The sequence below is a fragment of the Panicum virgatum genome, chromosome 3N (genome assembly GCF_016808335.1).
Source record: "Panicum virgatum strain AP13 chromosome 3N, P.virgatum_v5, whole genome shotgun sequence".
Taxonomy (NCBI): Eukaryota; Viridiplantae; Streptophyta; class Magnoliopsida; order Poales; family Poaceae; genus Panicum; species Panicum virgatum.
Genome location: NC_053147.1, coordinates 36234449 through 36237936, shown reverse-complemented (window position 1 = coordinate 36237936; position 3488 = coordinate 36234449). Strand labels below are relative to the sequence as shown.

At 43.4% G+C, this 3488-nt stretch overlaps 1 long non-coding RNA gene across 1 annotated transcript; it reads right to left on the bottom strand.

Annotated features, from left to right (window-relative positions):
* Positions 1–1202: 1202 nt before the first annotated feature.
* On the bottom strand, positions 1203–2181 carry LOC120663303. The gene is made up of 4 exons (XR_005670463.1): positions 1944–2181; positions 1625–1744; positions 1369–1440; positions 1203–1257 (listed from the first exon to the last, which is right to left on the bottom strand). It is a non-coding gene; the product is annotated as an uncharacterized LOC120663303 (long non-coding RNA).
* Between the last annotated feature and the right edge of the window lie 1307 nt (positions 2182–3488).

Here is a 3488-nt window from a genome sequence, read left to right as displayed (position 1 = left end):
AAGGATGAGCCTAAGCGACACATAGTTCTATCAGGAAAGAGAAACATCGTTGGAGTGGAGGACAAGACAGACTTTTCAGAAGAATATAATAATTTGTTGCCATTCCACCTTTCGAAGTAAATGCTGATCCTGCATCCTGCTAGCCAATGATGATGCTCCATACTTGCGCCGTGATCATAATCAAGGGACATTTGTGAAGAGAAAGTCTGTTACCAGCTAATCCTTCATGTACTTGAATCATTTTATTTATTTCAATGAAATTACATTCACATTAACACACTATACTCTTTCACTAACACACAACAATCTCACTAACACAACACTATCTCTCAAACTCACACACTACTCATTAATATCATGAAATTGCTTAATTTTATCTAAAATTCACTTTTAAACGTTAATATCGTGATAGAATCCACTTTCTATCGAAAAGCAACAGTTTTGAAAAAAAATTTCACCTAATATATTTTGCATGGTCAAAATAACAAATATGATTTCAAAAAAAGTTAGATATTTCATTGACCCAATCACTTGAATGAAAATTAATTATTTTTGTTGCGTGTATCAAGTTTATATAGAGATAAGAAATTTTGTTCCATAATTTTTGGAATCATAATTTTATTAACTGAAATAACAAATGAAAGCCAATTTTAAAAGAGAAGTTAAAAGAAACAAAAACAAACATAACATTAGGCGGGAACGAGGGAAAACGGGCCCCTTTTGTCCCGGGTGGTAGATCCACCCGGGACTAAAGGTGGGCCGCGGGCTGGGAATTTTCCCGGCCCGCCCAAAACCCCTTTTGTCCCGGGTGAAGCCACCACCCGGGACAAAAGGTTCTTTTGTCCCGGGTGGTGGTTTCACCCGGGACAAAAGGGGGGGCCTTTGTCCCGGGTGAAGCCACCACCCGGGACAAAAGGACCTTTTGTCCCGGGTGGTGGCTTCACCCGGGACAAAAGGCCCCCCCCCATATATTTCCTAGCTTCCTCCCTCCTTCGCCCTTCCTCCCTCCCGCGCCGTCCGTTCCCCTGCTCCCCCCACCGCTCGAGCTCCCCGAGCACCGCCGCCGTCGACGTTGCCGCCCAGAGCCCCGCCGCGCGAGCCCACGTCACCGAGTGCCGTCGTCCCTGCGAGCGCCGCCCCCGGCCTCCCACTCGCTCGCGCACGCCCTCGTCGGCGGCCTCCACTGCACGCCGCCGCTCCGCCCGCCCTGTTGTGTGGGTATTCTTCGATCTGTTCTTCTTCACACTGTAAAGCCTACTGGAAAAGAGACAGGAAACAAAAAATAATTGCTCAGAAAATGTCCTTCTTCACAACCTAATGCTGCAGTAATTCTAAGCTTATTTTACTTCAGCTTATTTTCCATTTTACCTGTCAGTTGAAGCTTCATTTCCCCTTTGGCACTGGATGGGTTTTGGAACCATATTTCATTGAGAGAACCCACTGGCAAAAAAGGAAATTCAATGTTTCAAGGAATTAAGAATAAAAAACTGGTGGTAGAAAGGAAAGCTTTTGCCTTTTCTGTATCGTACAGGTAAATGATTGTATTGACTTTTACTTTAAAAGATGCACAGCAATTATGAGAGATGTAATTTAAAATGATAAATATTTTTTTCTAGCATGCTACCTGTTTGTTCTTGACCAATGAGTCCCAGATTGAATTCAGGTTTTGTATGTATCCCTTTGAGTCCACTGAACAAGCCTCCTAAACCAATGCCTCCTTTTGGCAAAACTTGAGCATTCCATCCTACAAATAACTGATTTAATAATGATACATCGATGCTAGCAATAGTAAGAGAACCAAAACTAAGCGTGAAATATTCAATTTTAGTTGTCAAAAGAAATAGTACATACAAATGAAAGCTGGATAGTTAAGAAAAGAATATTAGTTATATGAGTTTAATTTTTAGATCTATCATGATCAGTAGAATCGTGAAAGGAAATACCATAATGTTTCTGTTCTTCTACTGCAAATGGCTTGGTTACTGTTTGAACCTCTAGTGATTCAATCCAATTGTCATCAGATCGATAGTGACACTTATATCTAGATGTGATCTTCCAGAAAGAAAATCAAACAAAAAAATCATATAGGAAAAAAACTATACTTATTTTGACATGGAGAGAGTATAATTAGTATTGCTTTAATTAGATGAATCTCATTACAAGCTAAAACTACATTCTTTGTGGGACAAAATTTGGATGCAAAAAACTATACTTATTTTGACATGGAGAGAGTATCATATATGGACCCAATTCAATAAAGCCTAGCAAGGAAGCCCCCAATGCAAAAGAATCATTCTCTCCGTCTCTGCTCATAGCTCGCCCTGAGCCCACGTCCCCCCCGGCTCCGCGTTCGCCCCAGTGCGCCTCCGGCCCTTGGCTTTGAGCCCTTCGCCTTCGGCCCTCGGCCCTCCGCCTATCCCTAGCCGCAAATTTCTGGAGTGGATTATTTAGATAATTTTTAAGGGTTTTATTTGTATTCATATTTTAGTTACGATGGACCCGCGACACACAGACGCGGAAGACGAACAGTTCCTGTTGAATATGATTGGCGAAGGTCAAGGAGATGTCGCTGAACAAGCTGATGATGGCAGCAATACCGACATATATTTGAATATGTCCGGTGATGGAATTGAGGCACCATCTATTCAGGATGACGCTGCTGCTGAACAAAGTGCTAATGTACATATCAAAACTATACTTATTTGTAGTGACAATCATATTTTCATCTGAATCTATATGAATACTATGAATGTTTTTTTTATAGCCGTCTGGATCATCGTCGCAGCAGAAAAAGACGAAGCGAGGCCCAACAAAAAAACTGGAAGGGCGGTTCATTATAACGGAAGTTGGTCCAGATGGCGAACCGATCGCTCCAGAAGCTGCCGCCAAAAAATTCATAAGACAATCCGGATGTATTGTCAGGGACCACATCCCGATCAGCTTTAGGCTCTGGAAAGCTTCCAATCCAAGCGAGGAACGGGATGCGGTACCCGAAAGAGAAAAAGAATGGTGCTGGCGGGAGCTTAAGAAAAACTTCACGGTTTCAGCTGAATCCGAAGAGATATGCAAGCGCTGGACCCCTGAGTAAGATGGCCGAACAACTGCGATCATTCAAGAAAATTTGACGAAGAAATATATCAAGACCCGGGACCACACCCGTATTTACCGGCGAGCTCGAAAAGCTCAGGGGTCACTGGGATGCATTTGTGGAATACAAGTCTTCAGAGCTTGGGCTTCAGAAGGTGCAGAAGGCCAAAGACAACGCCTCGAAGAAAGTGTACCATCACACTCTAGGCCAAGGAGGCTACAAGCTTGCAGTACCCAAATGGGAGAAGATGGAGCAGGATCTGCTTGACAGAGGCATCCGACCTGCGACCATGAACTGGCCTGAAAGGTCAAGGACCTGGTTTTATGGTCACGGGGGAAGCTTGGACCCATTGACTGGTGACTGCATCTATGGGCCAAACATCCAGCGAGCAGCCCAGAGA